The sequence below is a fragment of the Nematolebias whitei genome, chromosome 8 (assembly GCF_014905685.2).
Source record: "Nematolebias whitei isolate Nwh7 chromosome 8, NemWhi1, whole genome shotgun sequence".
Lineage (NCBI taxonomy): Eukaryota > Metazoa > Chordata > Actinopteri > Cyprinodontiformes > Rivulidae > Nematolebias > Nematolebias whitei.
In genome coordinates this window covers 5,131,390-5,152,408 of record NC_056505.1, presented here as the reverse complement: position 1 = coordinate 5,152,408, position 21,019 = coordinate 5,131,390, and positions in this window count along the sequence as shown.

Here is a 21,019-nt window from a genome sequence, read left to right as displayed (position 1 = left end):
TTACCGGCTCACAGCCTTTAATTGGCTGAATCTCTAAAACAAGCGCAGCAGAAAGATGTTCTGCTCAGAAAAGATCTCGTGGTTGTGACGGACGCAGCCCCTCCCTCTCTGATCACTGGCCTGATTAACGGAGGCCTGGACTGGAAACTTAATTGGACGGGGCTACGATTATAAAGCTGCTCGGAGCAGAAACTCTCGCTGTCGGATGGCACCGGCGGGGGAACAAGACGTCAGCGGGGGGACCGTGTTCTGTCACGCCACCCCCACATTATTCCAGCAGACGGGGACGTGAGGTGTGTCGGATCGGTGTCGCCCACACCGGAGCAGTAAAACACAAAGACTCCTCCGACCCCCACGGTCGTCTCCAGCGCCTGCACGCCCCGACACAAACACCCGCTTTAGTTTGTTGAGGGTTTTGTTGCTGAGCTGTCGACTGGTGCGGCAGCACGCAGAACCATTAACTCTGTCCAGTTAAACCCAGTCCCTGCACACCAGTGACCTGCAGAAGTTATGATTAAAAAACTCACTACAAACATTATTTCACTCAAAAGGTTTCCTGTTTAACACTTTGATTTGATCAATTCACTCAAATCTGCCAGAAGATGAACCCTTTAGAGCCAAATAACTTCCTCATACCCTCCTCTCTGAAGCTATAACCCCCCCTCGTCAGGCCAGCAGAGGTTGATGGAGCCCTCTTCTGGTCAGAACCAGGAGTGCACGGTCTCCATGGTCCCGTGTCATCAGTGGACCTGAATCCTTCCTCACAGCTTCACCGTTTTTCTCCAAAAGCCTAAAAGTTGATAAATATATTTTTAGATTCCACAGATACATTTAACATTAAAAAGGTCTTGACTGTGTCCAAGAGACGGGGATTGTTTTTTTTTTTTAAACTTTTTACAGACGTTCTTTAAATTCCATTAAAAAAAATTAACATTTTACTTTTTGCACTTCTTTTCTAAAACCTTTCTTAGTAAGTTTATTTTATTCTAGACGGACAAATCAGCACGAGGTTTTTCATGTTTTATCAGGTCAAAATAAATAAAATCTACAACCTGTATTTACTAATATTTACATCTTTAACTGTTGCATTTTTAATGACTGATCATAACTGGAAACTAAAAAACATTGTGTAAATTGTGAAAAAAATATTTTGGAGCAGAATTACTTTGTTGAAATATACTTAAAAAAGCTGAAACTGAGTTGTTAAAGCCAGAAGCAGAACACAAGCTAAAAGCTAACAGAAGTAAAAATGCTGGCAGAAGGCCAGGAGCAACAAAAGGAAAGCTAGAAGTCACAAGAATGTATTGAAAAGTAGCCAAAAGCCAGCTGAAAGCAGCACTGGCTAAAAGTAGCAAAAGGCTAGCTAAAAGCTAACAGTAGCATAAGAAGATGGAGGGTCAGTTTGCTTGGCAGATAAGAAAAGTGTTTTTGACAAAGAGTCCATGCCTTTGTATGAAGAAAATATTTGTAAATAAAGTTAAACAATTTGAAAAGTTACTAAAGTACACATCTAATGAGCTGAACGTTTAAACAGATTTTATTTCTGCAGGTAGTCTCAGACACAAGCGCCTTTTTTAAGAGACCGTTTTTAATAAATGACTAAATTAACAAAGTTCACATTTTGTAGTTACATGACAAAATAATAATAATACAGAAACATTAAAAGCAGAACAACAACAGTTTGAACGCTGGCTCAGTGCTTGTCCAGAAGAACCAGATCGGTTTTTAAACGTGGAAATAAAAATGTCCGCCCGGCGTGTTTTGTTGTAACGGATGTTGTCGGCTCAGATCTGGGGGGTCGGAGATGCTGTTACATTAATGTTTACATGGCGGGAGCTCAGAGACCCTGTGATGTCAGCGGGCGTGACATCAGGCTGAAGCAACAGCACAAGCGTGCATGTGTTGCTGTGTTTACATGCACATGAACGCATGCATGCACATATGTGCACAAATGCATCCCCAAGTGATTTTCCTGACCAGGCTCGTGGCTAGTTTGCCATGTTGATCTCTCCTTCTGTCTCCCCCCCACCGCCCCCTCCCCCTCTGTGGGCTCTACCCCTTCCTCTGACATGCCTGGCTGATAAAGAGAACGTTTCATTTCATGCCCTGCATCAGCACCGCGGCTGCTCTGCATGAACGCGCCATCCATCAGAGCGGATGACAAGTGAGGAAGATCCTGGAGCAGCCGAACGACGCTCGGAGTGAGACGCAAAACCACCGGGCCAAACACGAAGACGCATAGCAGGAGCGAACATATGTGCACGTCACAAAGTCCTGTCCTTTTTAGGTGACTATTATTAGAGCGGGTCACCATCTGCATGTGGAAATACAGCAAAAGGGGAGGGGCCTCTGGAAGAAGAGGCTGGGAAAAGAGCGTTCTGATGCTAGCTGGTTAGCATACACAATTAACACAAGACATTTAATGTTAAGAGCAAAAACTATTGTAGGTTTGTTGCATGGATCCATCAACTGAACATTACTGACCAAATCATCATTTTAATAGGAGCCCAATCCTAATCAGATTAACAATGAGTCAGAAGAAGGCTCATTCTGCTTAAAGTCAAGGTTCTTAAATAGTGGTTGAAACAACCGGTGCCATGAGACGTGCAACAAACATTTGGGTATCAAGCGATGACAACAAGCTAACTGACCATTAAAAGGTAAAACAGAGATTGTAGAAAAGTTGTGATCTTTGCTTCAACTAGAAACAACCTGAAACAAGATAAAAATAGAGTGTTGCGTGTTGTCATCGTTGTCTGTTCCCATACAACGATGATGTTCTCTGCATTTGACACATCACACCGGAGGTACACCCAGGTGGAGCAGTGGGCAGCTATGCAAGTGCAGTTAGGGATTAGAGGTCTTGCTCAAGAACACCACGACATGTGGGGATGGCAGGGCGTTGAACTAGCTGTCACCATGACAACTGTTGCTGGGCGATTAATTGTCTCAGAAATTATTGCGATAAACGATAATATTGTTTGAAATTTGACAATAATTTGTAATTATTGTCAAAATTAAGAAGAAATGTTGGTTAATTTATGTGTGTAGTACTTTTTTTGACCACCAGATGGCAGTATAAGACTGTTTGAACCGAAGGATGGCTAGTGAGAGAGCGAGCAGCGTGTGTCTAAGAAAAATGAGAGGGAGGCCCCTTGACGTGGCACGGGTTGTCTCTCTTCCTGTTTTCCAGTTCTCAAAATGGCAGAAGCTCAGTGCGGTTTGAGCTCTTTAGCATAGTATTTTTTACACAAAGATTTTAATTAAAAATTTAATTTTTAAAAATCAATAAACAAGTTCTCAGCTTCTTTTTGCAGAGAAAAACAACATTTTACGTGAAGGCACGGGTTTCAACCATGAATTTTGGAGCTTCGACAAGACGGAGGTTTATTTCCTTGAGGTCATCCTGTTAGCTTAGCTTGTAGTTTAGCTCGTAGCTTAGCTCGTAGCTTAGCTGCTTTCAACGATCCAAAAACGTGATTTTGGACGGTTAAACAGATTTTAAAGAGAAAGGGAGGAGTCAGTGAAGAGCACCGGAGTTGAGCCTTTTGTCATCCAGAGTCTTCAGTAGAAAGAGAGAGACACGAAGAAACGATAAAGCTGATAAATGAAAATGAGGTCAATACTTTCATTTATCATGCGATTAATTGATTAACTGATTAATCGTTTATCGCGACAGGCATAAGTTGAACTGTAACTTTCTCGTTCTAAGTCGGCTGCCCTCCCTCTACCCCATCTCAGCTCCCAAGAGACAGAGATGGGGTTTCTTCCTTCTTCATTTTGAGAAACCCGTGGAACCTGGAGCAGGTGACTGAGCCTGTGTGCAAGAAGCTACTCGCACAACGCCAGTCATGGCACCGACTTTAACGAAGACCTGCCGGCAGCAAAAGATGATAAACACTGGATGTTTAATTCAAGGTAAACAGCTGTTAGAGGAAAAGCGTGTGCCGTCTTAAAGCTCAACTTCCAACCAGTTCGCTCATCTAATACGTTCATAAACTTTAAAACATGTTCTACAGTTTTTTATCATTTGTCGGAACGAGTTAGTGTCTAAGGTTCTGAAAGGGCAGGCGTCTCCCGAGTATTTGAGCTCGTTCCTGCAGTCTCCTCGTGCATCTAAAGTTCAAACAGGCCAGGCTGGCTGCGAGAAGGTGCCCAGACCCATCAAGGCCGCAAGAACAGAGAGTGGACCAGGTGTAGGACGAGGTCTGCACTTAAATCTGTGAGGAGACCTGATCTCTGAGAGCCGTCGACAGCAGCAACGTTAACCGTTTGTCTTCGTTCCGATTCTTCAGGAAGTGGTTGAGTCCGGTTCACGAGTGCGTGTTGGAAAATGTAGGAACGTGGATGTCACAACGTTGCAGTTCAAGTTCTAGATGTTAAAAACATTCATTGTTGTCGACAACTGCAGCTTTTGGGACGACTATCGACGGCGTTGGGGCTGGAAGTTCAAGATTTGCATCACTGTTGGTCACAGTTGCAACTTTGGTTGACCGCAGATACCCGTGACCTCTTAACGTTTCGAGGATACATCGGTCTGGGTGAGTTTACTCTCCCTTAGAGACCGGATGAGTTCAGTTCTCCAGGAGAGACTCGGAGCGGAGCTGCTGCTCCTCCACAGCCACGAGACCGTTGACGTGGTCCGTCTGCTTCAACGTGTCCGACTGGAGGAGACCCTGACCAAGAGCCAGGTCAGCTGGAGAGACTCTCCACCGGCCTGGGGACACCCTGGAGTTAAACAGCTACTCACGAACAGAACGCCATGCGTCCTGCAGCCAATAATCATAATTCTACATTTCTTTTCCATCTTCTCATTTCCACACAAATAAAACAAATTATAACGGAAACACGTTATTTTTTTATTATTAGTTTTATGATTCAACGTTTAAAATAACAAAACGAAGCTAATCAGAAGGGAGATAATGTAGTTATAGTTAACGCAGTCATGCGTGACATCGTGGATGTTGATCAGTTATTAATTAAGCAATGTAACATCAAAGCTATAGGTGTTAAATAGAAGCTTAGTTCAGATTATTTCAATGTTTCAGATGATTTTAGGCTCTTGCTTGAAAACGTGTTCTGCTCGGAGCAATTCCCCATGAAGTTCTCCAAACTGAGACAACTGTAGTTCCTGTTGCAGGTAAGATACTGACTGCTCGTAACTTCTCCACAATATCCTTAAAAAGAGGCCAAATATATTTAATAACGTCAGTAACTGACTGTTGAACTGTAAATTCAAGTGGCCAAAAAAGAAGTTTCCCACGACAGAAAAGAGAAAATATTCCACTAATGAATTTAGTTCAACTCTCCACTCTCCTTTGATCGTTCCAGAAGAATATAACGATGAATATAAAGAATATAAAGAATATAAAGAATATAAAGTCACGGTGAAGTTCAGGATGAACCGTGCTGGAGCTCTGCGGTGCCTCCAGCTAACAGGAGCTGCTCTCAGAGCTAATGTCACCTTGCTTTGCTGCACGGTGCGAGCGCGACTGATTTCAGCCCACACAAACAAAACAGATGTTGCGCGTGTCGGAGGTCGATGTGCAAGCTGCACGGGCCTTAATCAACTATTTAAACAGCTGAGCGCGACGTCATTATGAACACAGATTAACAGACTTTCAGCTCCCTCTGGGGCGACTCGTTTAATTCACGACTTCGTTTGAGCCGGATGATATTTCAGCTCCATGACGCGACCACGTTACGTCCTCTTTACCTTTGAGCGGCTCCGTGTTTGTGCGGCGTCGCTGCGCCATCTTCGACGTAACGAGGTCCACAAACTTTGAAACCACCAACGGTGAAATATTTGTGACGCGTTCACTCTGTCGTGATCCGTTTTTCTTCTGCACGTTTCTCAGCATCTTTCTCGTCCCGCAGTTTCCAAACTATTTCAGCAAACCAAAACGTTCAGCTCTTTCAGGTCAATCCTGATATGACTTTTGGTATTGGTACAACTTTAGCTGTTTGATAAATTTAGCCTTTTCTGAGATTTTTTTCTTCATAGAAAATGAATTGAGCTCATTTTACATCCTTCAGCTCTTTAGAAGTGTTTACAACCTTTCACTGCTTCTTTCACATTTTGTTCTGCTTCAGCTTCTTTCAGCTTCCTGCAGCAAATTTAAACTTTTTTCAGCTATTTTCAGCTAAATCAGCTTTTTTTTTTACACTAAGTTAAACTTTTTTCGGTATAATTCATTAAAAATGTGCTCTCTTCACTTCTTTCTGGTAATTTATGTTTTTTTCTGCTTTTTTACCTACTATTATCAGCTGGTTTTGTTTAGCTAATTTCAGCTTATTTCAAATAATTTCCACTTTTTTGTGCCAGTTTCGGCTTTCAGCCTAATTTGAACAACATCTGCTTTTTTTCTTTTAATTTATGCTTGTTATACCTTTTCAGCTACCTTTAGCATTTGTTGCTAATTTCAGCCGTTTTCAGATGAATTAAAGTTTTTCATGATAATTTCTGCTATTTCCAGCCTAATTAACTTTTTTCTGCTAATTTCAGCGTATGTTCTTTTCATCTTAATTATGTTAGTTTCAGCCATTTCTGATATTTCAGCTACTATTTAGCTATTTTTATGTTAATTTTAGCTTTTTCAGCCAATTCCACATTTTTTCAGCTCATTTCAGCTCTTTCCACTTCATTCTGATAGTTTAACCTTTCTTTCAGCTACTTTTCAGCCATTTTTTAAAACTAATTTCAGCTTTTTTTAGCTACTTTCTTAATTTTTATGCCAATTTCTGCTTATTTAACCCTATTTCAGCAAATATGTGTTCATTCCGTTGTCTTCTGCTAATTTAGCAGGAAGCTTGTTCTTCAATTTCAGCTACATTTCAGCGTGTTTTTTTTAGTTAATTTCAACTGTTTTTATGCAATTTCTTCAGTAATAAGCATTCACACTGCATTTTTGCAGGAAATGCAGTTCCCCTAGTTGATCTCTGTGATCATGGTCAGATCCAGGACTGGACAGGGTTCAAAGAAACCCTGAAGGATCGGTTGATGAACTGCCGGCTTCTAGTTGCGAGAGTAGAAAAGGAAAAGAGAAACTGCGTTGTTCCGAGTGCTGAAGGATTGTTAAATGTTCAAACGAGCTAAAATGAGCAAAACAGTAGCTAAAAACTACAACTGCCTCAAAGCTAGTTATCGAAGTCATAGCTAAAAACATAAAATGATAAAAACAAATGCTAAAATGAGAAAAACTGTAGCATAAATCTAAAATTTGACCAAAAAAACAACTTGCATATGTTGAGGCTCAGTTGAAAAGTAAAATTATTGTCCTCATTTGTTTATCTGTACTTTTATTTGTTTTTCAACTACTTATACTTTTCATTTTAAACATCCAAAATTAAAACCGTTAGCTAATTCAGCAGATAAATGCTATGACTTGTTTTTGTAACTTTACTTAAAAGTATTTAACTTCATTTACAAATATTTTAATATAAGTGGGAGAGGTGGCGCAGAGGTTAGAGAAGGTGGGCCTGTGATCGGAAGGTCGCCGGTTCAACTCCCTGAACTGACAACATCAAAATTTGAGAGGGAAAGGTGAAACGCCCACATCTGCCTCCACCTTCATCTGCCCCACACTCTGGGCCCTTGAGCAAGGCTCTTAACCCCCACCATGTGCTCCCCCGGGCGCCCCAGCTCAGTGCTCCACACAGAGGGCTGTGGTAGCTCGGTGGTTTGTGGGTGCATCAGGAAGGACATCTGGTGTAAAAACAAAATGCCAAGTCTTGGTGCGAGTTAGTTCGCTGTGGCGGCCTCTAAAGAAGGAAGCAGCCGAAAGAAGAACAACTATTTTAATATTATATTATAATAATCTGTATGTTATAGAACATTACTGAACTGACAACTTGTCAATTTCTTTTAGCTAACCTTTTGCTGCTTTCAAACAGCGTTTAGCCACTTTACGTTTAGCTAGCCGCCGCTACGTTTAGCTAGCCTTTTGCCACTTTAGACAAGTTTCTGACTCCTTTCAGTGTTCGGCTTGGTTTAAATTTAATAGCTTAATGTCGGCTGCTTCAAAGGCTTCAGCGTTCGTTCTGTTCTGCTCCGGTTAAATCTGCCGACACGACAGAAACGTTTGTTTAAACATCTCCACCCTCAGAAGGAGCAGGTCCAGGTAAGCTCCTACAGCGAGCTGCGGCGGTGACGGCGTCCCCCCTCCCTCTGAACGACGGCGGAGGGTGTTGGAGAACATCAGAGAAGACAGATAAGAGTATAAAAACAGGGGGGGTGCCCGAGGGTGTTGCAGTCAGTTTGTCAGAGAAACTTAACGGCCACCAGAGCTCCATCCTGCGTCACTTTGAATTCCTGGCCCCTCCACATGATCCCCCCACCCCCACCACCACCCACACACACACCCGTCCTGCCCGCCCGGAGTTAGAAAAAAGCTGCCCCGGCTGAAGAAGTGAGGCCGGCTGTAACAGGATGTAGGCCTGACAAATGATTGATTCCCTCCTAATTCCCACAAATAGGACTGACTGTAGAGAGAGGAGGACGATGGGTGATGGTGGGGGCGCTAAAAGAACTGAGTGGTGGAGGATTTGATGGGTGGGGGGCGCAGAAGTCAGACAGGATGGGAAACAATAAGTAGGCCACCCTGTGTCAGGTAAACTTTGGTCTTGCAGCTAGCTGGATGTGTCAGGGTGGCTAAATGTTGAGCTGTCATCGCCAAACGACGAAGTTCAAGATGAGACCCAAAACCTGAAGCTGGGGGGTAGAGGGGTGCATGACTCCTCTTCTCTCCTGATTAAGATAGACAACTTAAAACCTTCATTAAAAATATGTCATAATACAGGGTTTTTTTTGTTTTTGCATAAAACAGAGCAACTTAAATTATTTATATTTTGTAATTGTGAGAAAAGGCAGATCAAAGTATTATGTGCCTTAACAAAAAGAGGGGGATCATGTAACTGCCTGGTTGTCCAACCACTGGACAGATGTTCATGAAAACACCATATTTTCCGACATACACGTTACACCGCCTTATAAGTCGCATCAGTCCAAATATGTCTAATAAAGTGGAAAAATCCATAAATACGTTGATTCAGAGTATAAGTTGCAGGGCGTGTAAATTATACAAAAAAATGCGACTTATAGGGCAAAAAATACGGTAACCGTTGCACCTATTTGACCTTGAACACACGACTATAATTTAGCCAATTTATAGATAAAACATGGTCTGGTAGTAGCCGAGAGTCATCCCAATCACATGCTCCGAGTGCCATGAGAGGCGGCGGGTGATAAGTGAGCGATGACGTCCAGAGTCTGGAGGACGTCGTGTGCATGAAGTAATGAAAAGTTCTCAATGCATCGAGACCGGCCCATTAAAAATAAATAAAAATCTGAAACTCAAACTACGGTTTTTCATGTATCGATCGTTAACGTGTTTTAAAACAAACAAAACATTTGTATGTAATATTTGTATCGGCTGCCAACTGCCATGTGCGTTTACCTACAGAAACAGCCGAAGTGACTGAAAATAGGTCGACGGCGGCGAACGAACTATGAACGAGCCGTTTGAGATGAAGAAGTTCAAAACTTAAGATTTGCAAATAAACGTGCATTGTTTACATCGAGTGTGTACCTGAATTTTAGAATCTCGGTCTTTCTGTAGAACTGATTCAGGATCGTCGCGTCAGATTTTATGGTTTGCAGCGACGACCTCTGAGCGCACGGTTTTAGGATCTGTTCATGACTCTGGTTTGATTCATTTGGATATTTATGTGGAGTTTTTGTGTTTTTGTTTACCTGCCGGGGACTGTGGGACGGCTAAACACGGCACAGTGCATCTTCGTGTACAATAATGAAGTAATAAATGTTGATTTAGAATAAAAACAAACCACACATTTCAAGTTCAGCTACAAAATCATCAAAAATGACAACCATAAAATAAATAAAACATGGATTAGCACAGGAGCAGACCTGTAGTCTTTTATTTTTATATCATCGCGTTTTGATGATTTCCGTGGTAAAAATTATACACCTGTTAAGATTTACATTTATTATATTTTGACAAAATAATCTTAAAAATTAGTGTTTAACCTGGAATAGGCACCATGTTGACACGAATGTAAAACATTTACAAAAGCGTAAAGTTAAAACTACGAATACACAGACCCTTTCCAAAAAATTAGAATATCATGGAAAAGATGTTTAACTTCCATAATTCAATTCAAAAAGTTAATATTTAATAGATGATCGATTCAGGGTCCACAATTTAAACGAGTTCAAGTATTTATTTGTTTATTTTTACATAATTTGGACTTCCAGCTCATGAAACCCACAAAAACAGGATTTCACAAAATTAAAATACTGTGAAGAAATCAGCCCACACTTCTCAGTTTTTTCAGAAAAAATAAAATACATTAGGATCACAACAAATCAATCAAAATATGGTACTTTCTAAACGATATGTCAATCTTCAGTACTTGGTTGTGAATCCCTTTGTCTTAATCACTTCCTGGATGTGACGTGACATTGAGACAGCCTGTGGCACTGACTGGGAGTTATGGAAGCCCAGATTTCCTTCATGCTGTCAGATCTTCTTTGTTGTTGCTCTGGTGCTCCTCATGTTCCTCTTAAGAACACTCCATAGATTCTCAACGGGGTTTAGGTCCGGCCAGTTGGCTGTCCAGTCAAGCACTGTGACATCAAACCAGGTTTGGTGCTTCTGGCGGCACGGGCAGGGACCAGGTCCTGCTGGAAGATGAAATCTGCATCTCCATACAGATCCTCAGCAGAAGGAATCATGAAGTCCTCTAAAACATTCTGGTAGACTGTTGCGGTGACCTTGGACTTAAGAAAGCAGAGTTTACCAACACCTGCACCGGACATTGCACCCCAGATCATGACTCACTGTGGATATTTCACACTGGACCTCAACCAGTATGGGTTCTGTTCCTCACCCTTCTTCCTCCAAACCCTTGGACCTTGATTTCCAAATGAAAGGGTCACTTTACTTTCATCAGAAAAGAGGACAGAGGAACCAGACAGTTGTAGACCATCTCCAGGATGCATCTGAATGTGGTGGTTTTTGAAGCTGTGACTCCCGCCTCATTCCACTCTTTCTGGATCTCTGACAGATTCTGGAATCTTCTGTGTTTGATGATCCACTGAAGCCCACAGTCATCTCTTTTGCTGGTGCATCTTCTCCTGCCACATTTTGTCCTTCCACTAGACTTTCCATTGATGTGCTTGGACACAGCACTCTGTGAACAGCCAGCCTCCTTAGCTATGAACTTGTGTCTTACCCATCCCATGGAGGTATCAATGATGGTCTTCTGGCCAGTTATGTCTGCTGTCTTCCCCGAACCGAACTGAGACAATTGAACCGAACTGAATCAATTTAATGACACCTGGGGAAACCCGTGCAGGTGCTTTGAGTTTAGTAGATGATCAGTGTGTCACACTCAGTTTAAAACATTCATGCCCTGCAACATTTGGGCTGACGTCTTCACAGTATTCTGATTTTTTTTTTTAAATCCTGTTTTCGTGATTTTCATGAGCTGGACGTCCAAATTATGTAAAAATAAACAAATAAATACTTGAAATCGTTTAAATTGTGGGCCCTGAATCCATCGTCAATTAAAGATTAACTTTTTGAATGGAATTATGAAAGTTAAACAACTTTTCCATGATATTCTAGTTTTTTTGGAAAGGGTCTGTGTATGTGCTTTCCCAGAATTGGTAAAAGGGAGCAAAAAGAAAGAGCACAATAAAACACAGGGATACTGGAATAATAAAAATATGGATGAAGCCCATTTAAATTAAAAATGACAGTTTGTGAGACCAACAGCTCAGCAGACTTTTGGATCACCGTGGAGTTATGGAGGTGACAGGTTCAGGAAGAAAACTCAAGACATCCCTCTCCCACGTAAAACTGTCCTGCTGCTCCTGGAGGATCCCAGGACTCAAAGGATCAACAATCCCTCCAGAGAGTTCTGGGTCTGCCCCACAGTCTCCTACCAGTGGCATGTGTCCAGAAAACCTTCAGAGTGAGGTCTCTAGGAGGCGTCCTGATCAATTCTACAGCTACAGAAGTTGTCTCGGGGCACGGAACAAAAACATTCACATACATAAAAAGACAATTCGTAAAAGTTCTCCGTCTAAAGAAGCAGCAGGTTGTGTTGAATCTTCACTTCATTCAGTCGCTCATCCTGAGCAAGCACAAAGGAGACAGTGGAACGGAAAAACTCCCCTTTAGCAGGAAGAAACCTCCAGCAGAGCCAGTCTCAGGACGAGCGGCTGGGGTGGAGAGGACAGGAAGTAGAAACAGACAAACACAGAATGACAGGTCCAGGAGAACTTTCTATAGGAGGAAAGACAAAAAAACACGTTAGAAATAAATACAAATACAAACAGCAAGAAAAGACGGCATGTGGTCAATTTGTACAGCAGTCTAAACCTATAGCAGCATAACTAAGGGATAGAGCAGGAAACCAAAGCCGCCCCTAACTATAGGATTCATCAGAAAGGAAAGTCTTAAAACTGGACAATGTGTCAGCCTCACGGACAGAAACTGGAAGTTGGTTCCACAAGAGAGGAGCCTGAGAACTGAAATTTCTTCCTCCCATTCTGCTTTTGGAAACTCTAGGAACCACAAGTAAACCTGCAGTCTGAGAGCAAAGTGCTTTGTTCGGAAAATATGGAACAATAAGATCTGTAATATAAGATGGAGCTAGGTTGTTGAGAGCTTTGTAGATTTTGTAAGATTTTTGAATTCAATTCTGGACTTGACAGGGAGACAGAAGCTAAAACTGGAGAGAGATGAGCTCTCCCAGTAACTCCAGTTAAGACTCTGGCAGCAGCATTTAATAAACCATTGCAATAGTCCAGTCTAGATGTGACAAATGCATGAAAAAGTTTTTCTGCATCATTTTTAGATGTTTTAATTTTAGTGATATTGCGCAGGTGGAAGGAGGTTCTAGTGACGTTTTGAATGTGGGGGAGAAAAGACACGTCCTGATCAAAACTAACACCAAGATTTTTAACATTAGAGCTGGAGGACAGATTAACGTCATCTAAGGAGGGAGAAAGACTGAAAAATGTATTCCTAAGATGCTCAGGTCCAAAAACCAAAACCTTTGTCTTGTCTGAAACACCTTCAAAGCCTCTCCATGGATGAATCGGCTCCTTACACTTCAATTCTGATTACCATGACAGACCGGAACAACACTCTTATTACTGCAAGCCACGCCTCAATCAAGAGCAAGAGTCCCAGACACCTAAACTTGAGACAAACTCTGAGGGAGCAGTCAACCTTTGTTGGCTGAGACCTGTGGCCTCAGAGGAGCTGATTCGCACCCAGACCATCACCCCCCGGCAGAAAAGCATCGCAACAACTTTCTGGATATTTTTGTGTTTTGTACAGGAAGCCAGGAGATTCTTGCCTTTACAGTAACTTGTTTAAACCTACGAGACAAACCAGAGCCTCTCTGCAGAGACTGGGCTTCTGCCTCCGTTAATCAACACGCCCTTCCCCCGGCCTGGAATGGAATAATGAGTCAATTAATGTGCTAAAATGGCAAAGAGAGATGGAGAGAAACGGAACAGAAGAGAAGGGGAGGGATAGTGACAACACAGACAGTTGCACAACGTTAAAGAGAAGAAACCAAAAGAAAAGTGGATGTGCTGTTGTACTGGTAATAACTGGTTTTGCGTGGCAGCCAGCAGTTGTTTGCTGTGCAGCGCTTCGGTTTACATCACATCCACAGAGCCGTGCAGCAGCATCCATGCAAGACTGATGGTCTCGGCTGACACCCACCTCCCTCGGCCTGTCTGTCTTTAAGTGAAGAACCCACGGGTTTAATTGCAAAGGGCACATTGGAAATGAATCATGAGAGAAAAGAGACAGAAGGCTGAAGAGAAAGAGATCGGGCAGGGTGGCGACAACACAGAGCACGAGCTAACGTGCAGCGGGAGAGTCAGCACAGGTTTTACACACGAACTGTTGGGGTGCGTTTTTGTTTGTCGACAACACTGTAAATAAAAACACACAACGAAAATCTTAAAAATAAAGTCAGCTCAATTCAAGATGGCCGCCATGGGCAAGAAGCCTCAGAAAACAAACGGATTAAAAGTGAGCGGCTGAAGCGGAGTCTCATTTACGGCACATTCCCGAAGCTTAAGCGAGACTCGTATAATTCTGTTATCATCGTAGTTGTGCGGCGGAAATCATGTCTTTTTGTCCTCACACGGCCTCCAGGAACCTGTGCACACGCACCTGGCAGAACTTTCCCCGCAGGTACGTGCACCAAGTGGTCCGGCAGAACTTGGTGATTTATGCAGAAAAGCGGCTGAACTGCACGGACCTCGTTTCACTTCAGCTGCTCCACTGAGGAGCAGATGGCCAAGGCTGTTGGAAACAAAAAACAACCATCTTTAAAACCGTTCCAGCAAAATGTATAAAAATCAAAGAACTTTTAGGAGATGGCACAATTGTTGTGCACGGAGGACAGGTGCTGTCCAGGTGGGAGTGCACGTCAGTCGAGCAGCGAAGGGTCCTGATGCCACGCCGTCCGTCACAAACCGTGGCGGTCTCTTCTTGACAAATTAGTCGAATCGTTCAGTGAACAGAAATACCAGATCTTCCGTCAGTCATCAGGTGCCGTCACCGTCGTTCCGTTTGTGCATGATGTGGGAGGAGCTTACGCAGAGTTCTGCTGCAGTTTCCAGAGTCTTAAATGTCCATGTGAGCAAGAACGGTTCTCAACCACGTGGGAGAACAGAGCTCTTGCGTCTCGTCAAGCAGGAAGCAGCCCTCAGGACCACACAGTGTCTTTGCTCGAAGCTTCAGCATTAACCGTCGGAGTCGACTCCAATTTAGCACTGATCCTTTTTATTATTTATTTTTACATCCGATCCTCGTATCTGGATATCGGCTGATACCGATACCTTTCCGATATCATCATCATCATTGATTTTATATGAGGCTGTAATAATCTCCTCTCTACAGGAAAGTACAATTTGTTCATATTCATGCATGTACAAAAAGGCAAGTACGTTTTATTAATGTTGGATAAGTTTGAAAGTTAGAATTAAATTCTAAACACAAAACATGTTTTTTTTTTTTTTATCCCTAGCTTTAAAGTGGATATTAAGGTGATTAATTTAAGTGATTGTTTGTTTAAAGTAATTTAATATATTTTATTTTTAATAAGGGGAAGATTTAAGAATGTTTTTCTTCTTTCTGCACTCTTTTCATTCAGTGTTTTTATTTTTATGGTTTTATTTTGCTTCTTTTAAATACATGTAAATGAATTAAATAAATTAAAAACATTTTTTTAACGTTTTAAACATCTGCTAATTTCATGGCATAAGCCAACAAAGACATGTTCCTGTTTTTAGTATTTTACATTGATTTATAATGTAGCTGTTTTTGTTATATATATATATATATATATATATATATATATATATAATTTTCAATTCATATGCTCTTTTATGCTGTTGTACTGATAAATATCTCCTGGAGGGTAAACTATATCTTGGCTGCAAGTATCAAGCTGAGAAATCCTTTGTTTTCTACAGCTGATAGTTTTTGGTCATGAATTATGACGTTTAGCAACTTCTCACTAAACATTCGAGCTCCGTGGCTTCAGCGATGTCTTCTTGTTCAATCCGCAGCAGTCAGTCCGACTTCGGTCAGCCGCGCTCAGTCTTCCTCCGAGACGGGCAGATTGGACGCGGCTGGCCGGGGCCGGACTGCCTGCTGCGGATTGAACAAGAGTAGCGCCCCGCTGAAGCCACGGAGCTCGAATGTCCATCGTAAAACTAACTTTACCGCGGTTTAATGTGGCGCTGTGGCTCTGCAGACAGTGCACGTTGCTGCACTGCTTTGTGGTGTTTCTAGTGTAAAATACTTCCACACAGCGGACATGTTTAGATGAAAAGTTGGTTAGCTGTTAGCCACAGTGCTGCTAACTCGGTCCTCGCGTTGTAGCTGGCTGCAAACTATGAACTGGATTTCCTGAATGTGAGGCGGGTCTCATTACTCAGGGCTCATGAGACACGCCTCCGTTCAGGAAATCCATTCCATAGTTTGAAGCCAACGTGCATCATGGATCGGAAATCTCTGCAGGTTGGATCGGAAAATTCCAATACGTAAATAATGCCGGTATCGAAGGCCGATACAGATACTGGATCGGCCCCATCCCTACTCCAATTATCTGTTAGCAAAATATCCCATTAACCACTGAATGAAGTTTAATGAAGCTTTCAGTGAGTAAAGTTGGTGTGGTTGGACCTACATGCATGGATTCTTCTAATTTTTGGTCAGAAAATATTCATGAAAGTTTTTCTGTTGTGTGCTGTCCATCGTTATAATTGTTGTTTTGTGCACAAATAAAAATAATTTGCTGTTATTTTATTAACCTATCATGCACAGTGTTCCCCTAACTTGCAACAGCAATCAAAATGACAGTTCAAATTATTTTCATTTAAAAGAAAAATGAAAAAAAAAAAAGTCTTATTGTACAACTAAACAACCGAGAATAGAAGCTCTATCCACACAGGGAGAGCTGTTGGTCAGGCTACTTCTTGTTGCTCTCCATAACAGTTCTTTAATCAAGTGTTTACATTTGTAGGTAAATGTAGATGTTTAACACCCCGTTAAAATACACCAGAACGCCGTAAATGGCTTCTACTTTACTCAAAATTTTCTGGGGGAGGACTCCCAGACACCCCCCCCACCACCACCACCACCAGCATGTCTACCCCCCACCCCTTTGCGTTCTGGCATTGTTTGGTTTACAAATTAAACACTGGAGATATGAATTAATTCAAGAATGGTAGACCTTAAATTTACACCAAGTGCGTGTTTTTATTTGGCGGGAGGCGTTTCGGTGAATCTCCTTCGCAGGCTCAGTAAGTGACACCACTAATCCGGTTAAATCCAGTCCGGTGACCACGGCTCGCTTTAATCTGGAGAACGACTTCCTGCAGACACCAGTGTACACAAGCAGCATTAGGCGATGCTGGTTTTACAAATTGGCTGCGAGTGTAATTACTCCTGTTGCTAAGTGCCCCCAGTGAAAGTGGCACTGCCCATGCTATTACAATTCACAGCCACTTCAACCTCGCTGATCCATTATTTCCACTCTTCAATAATTAACGGCTTAATTGTGTAATTTCTGGCGAAGAGTCAAGGCCTCATTTACACCGATGATGGCAGCGTAAGCGCTGCAGGCAGATTTTATTTGTTTTCCCTTTGTACTTTGTTTAACACTTCGCATTTCTTCGTCACTTGTCGAAAGGTTCACACGGTTATGATCCGCAGCCGCAGCAACCGACTGATCAATTATTCACAACCGTTTGCTTTTCATTCAGCCACTGACGCTCTGCACGGATGACAGCAGCTTGTACAGCAACCAGGAGAGCACCAGGGGGTCTAGGTCCCAGCGGAGATCCAGGTTCAGACGCCGGTGCTCTTACTTTCAGCCTGTCACTTAAAATCAGAGGCGACCTTTACCGCTCTGACCCCCGCCCACCTCTCCCAAAGCTAAAACTGAATTAACACGCGTCTCCGAGGGGCTCCGTTACAAGGAGAGTCTTTTAAATACGACACGTCTTCCTGTGTCATACGGCAGGAACATGGCAGCAGAGGTGTTGTAACGTTCAGAGCGACTCAGGAGAAACGTGGAGGCCGTGGTTGGAGAAGGTGTTCGCTTCAAGCAGAGAACAAGTTGCCGTTCTCTGATTTATTCCACATTCTCTCCCAAAAGTAGGAGCCAAATGCAGAACCATGTAGGCAGAACGTAGAGGCAGAGGACAGATGTTACTTCAGAAAGCTCCCCGCATGAAGCCAGGAGACCAGAGAGCTGCTGGAAAACCAGAACCAGTACAATCTTCAAATGTTAGCAAGAGTACTGCGTACAGCCCATTGTACACTCGTCAAAATACACAGAAAATACCTTCAATAACCTTTGACCTTGACTTGTGACCATGACCCTTAGAGCTGGGGAATGAAGTGATTATACGACCTGATGTCTGGTGTTGCTACAAATGCGTCATCCATCCATCCATCCATCCATCCATCCATCCATCCATCCATCCATCCATCCATCCATCCATCCATCCTGACATGTTTTTTTACCCAGAAAAGAAGTGGGTAAATTTTTGTTAAATGATTTTAAATGGATCAAAAGTTAATAAACAGGACAAGCAAAGCCTTTGTTTAAACTTTGATCTTAATTCATGACCTTGACCTTGAAGTGTACACGACACCCCATGGTCAACACGATGTGTGTATAAACTGAACTCGAGCGGATCAGAGGTTATGAGCAGGACAAGAAAAGGTTCAAGTTCGGAAGGAGGCAACATTATACATCCATCCTAAAAAAAACAAAAACATGAATGTATAGAAAGACAAATTAAAAACAGGAGCCGAGCTGTTTCCAATGACGTAACGTCGAACAGAAACAACCAAGGGATCTGAAAAAAGTCCAGATAATGTGTTGTCCAATTCTCTATGCGGCCCTTTGATTGATTTAAATATCTTAAATTGGTCCTCTGGTTGTTAAAGATCCTTCAAACTTTAACCTGCAGTCAGCTGATGACTCAATTCCTCACTACTCACTCAAAAAAGTTGATCCAATTCAATGAATGCCTCTTAAAGTACATGGTTTTATTTAATTTCTCTGTACATTCAACTACAAACTGCCTGTTCATCTTCATGTTCTTCTCTGCCCTCCCTTAGTTTAATTTTGAAAACACAAATATACCCGTCCGCAGCCCGTTACGTCCCCCTGCGTCCACATTTTAAGAGATTTTCTTTATGGCCGATTACATAAACGACCCACTGAGTGTTTGGGACAAAGGAGCCTTGAAAGCGGTTTTTCCTCGCTCGTCCACATGTTGGTGACGTCTCCTCCCACAGACAGTCACCCAAAGGATGGAGTCAGTGTTTCATGAGAAGAAAGAACCAGTTTGTGTGGGTTTTTTCTCCATTTGGGCTCGGAGGAACAGTGGGGAAGAGGTTTTAACAGACAGCGAGAGAGGTGGTGCGATGGCACTGGATCCATGGCAGCTGTTTCCTTCAATGTTTCATGCTCACAGCCACAGCTGCTCTCCAAATGAGAGTTAATATTGCAGGGGGGGCTGCCCACCCTGGGTCGAGCCTTGTCGCATGGTCTGAATGTCAAACCGAACCCAGCAGGGCGACGCCGGCTTAAAGGACACACTGTGTGTTTTCCCTTCCACGCCTTTCTGCCTCACTGGATGTTTGTGCCCCGACTGGACGAGGGTGAAATCTACATTTTTCATGGGCGTACCGAAGTGCTTTGAGCTTCAAATGAAAAATTAATGAGAAAATGATGGATGGAGAACTCTTGGTGGACGTTTGATTGGAATGTTTTTCCTCGGCGCCGTCACCGACACGAATGATTTAGGAATTCACTCGTTTAGTTCGCTTGTTTTTCCACTTTTTACGCAGACAAGCTTGAGGAAATTCGTTTAGGCTGTAATACGGAATTAAAACACTTGACTGAGACCCACAAATTAAATGTTGCAGCTGTTTGACGACATTTTCCCCAACAGATTTATCACTGCAACTGCTGTAATGCTCAAATAACTCGTCTGAAAATGCAGATCAGAAATGCTTGGAGACACGAGGACTGTCCAGCAGCCAGGCCCCGTCGGATATCAGTCCAACAAGAAAACCAGCAACAATCTGACCAACACCAACGTACGAGTGAGATTATTTTAGAGCCATTGAGAAAAACAATCTCTAAAAACAACATTTACAATACTATTATTACAAATAGGGATGCACTATAATAATTGAGTCCAAAGATTTTTGGGCTCAGTTGAGCCTCGCTACATCGTCCACAGTCAAGACGTTTTTACAAAATAGCCTTACGCGAGTTACAAGCCGTCATTTCCGACGCCATTGGGAAGCTAATAGCCGATAGCACTTGGGTGAGTTTTACCACAGACGTTTGGACGTCGTGTTAGCCCCGTTAGCATGATTAGTCTTACGGCGCAATGGATACACAAAAACTTTGAACGTCAAAAGGCTGTCTAAAAAAGTTAAGTCTGGTCCTCTGGACATTCAAAAAACAACAAACAAAAAAAGTGGAAACGTTTCGTCTCTCATCCGAGAGACTTCCTCAGTCTGAGGTGCTGTATCCAGCTCAGTCTTATAAATAGCACCGTCTCAGAGTGGATCAACCAGTTTTGCTGCTGACAACCAGAACCAGCTGTTCACATGCTCAAGAAGGACCATCAGCCTAACAATGGATCATTAGCACCTGATGGCTGTTTACTATTCACAGGGGGTTGAGTGATACTAGCAATCACAGCATTGTAAGAGGGGGACAGTTGAACCCGGAGGCTCCACCCGTTTAATGAAAAGTCTGTCCTTCATGCACAGGAGTGGATCCAACACTGCAGCTATAGGAACCTGGAACAAGCCTCCACAAGTGAGACAGCATCGCAGGTGACTAATGCTAATAAATAATATTTAACACTTTTCATTTAATAGAAGTCAAAGTGCATATGGCTGTTACTGAATATAGGTCACAGCTGTTACACAATATTTGTAGCAAATGAGCCTAAATAAGAGGGTTATGTTCTGACAAAGGAAAGTTTACTACAAGTATCAGTTATCGGCCAAAAATCCAGTATCGTGCATCCCTAATTACAAACAAATCGTTTCCAGGAGAGCACGGTGGCTCAGTTGGTAGAGCTGTCGTCTCAGCGAAAAGGTCGCTGGTTCAAATCCCGGCCGGGGGCCATTCCAGGTGGAGTTCCCATGTTCCCGCTATGCACACGTGGGTTTTCTCCGGTTTCCTCCCACAGATCAAAAACATGCACGTTAGACTGATTGGTCACTCTAACTTGTCTCTAGGTGAGAGAGAGAGAGAGTGAATGATTGTCTCGTTTGTCTCCAGGTGTCCCTGTGATGGACTGGAGACCTGTCCAGAGTGTCCCCCACCTCTCGCAGTGACTACTGGTTAAGGACGCCTGTGACCCCCGTGACCTAAAAAGGAAGCAGCATGCACGTGGATGAATTGGTTT